This window comes from Penaeus monodon, chromosome 23, assembly GCF_015228065.2.
Source record: "Penaeus monodon isolate SGIC_2016 chromosome 23, NSTDA_Pmon_1, whole genome shotgun sequence".
NCBI lineage: Eukaryota > Metazoa > Arthropoda > Malacostraca > Decapoda > Penaeidae > Penaeus > Penaeus monodon.
Genome location: NC_051408.1, coordinates 29,641,391 through 29,641,660, shown reverse-complemented (window position 1 = coordinate 29,641,660; position 270 = coordinate 29,641,391).

Sequence of the window (270 nt, the reverse complement as noted above, 5' to 3'; positions counted from 1 at the left end):
TCGATCGTGAAATGAGAACGAAATCAAGAGGAACACGTGTTATGAGGAGGAATGACCGGAGAGAGACGGCCGATCCGGAGTCGCTGGAGGATGCTGCAATAAGCGATCGTTGCAGCGAAGGGAACAAGCCTTTCCTTGCAATACAGAAGACCTGCCATTTAGCATTGGCTGTTCAGATGTCACACCATGGAATCCCTTACGCTGGAGGCTTGCTTTTGCCGCCATTTTGTAAAGGTTTTCTGACTTTCTCACTGAATAAGCAAACTCGTG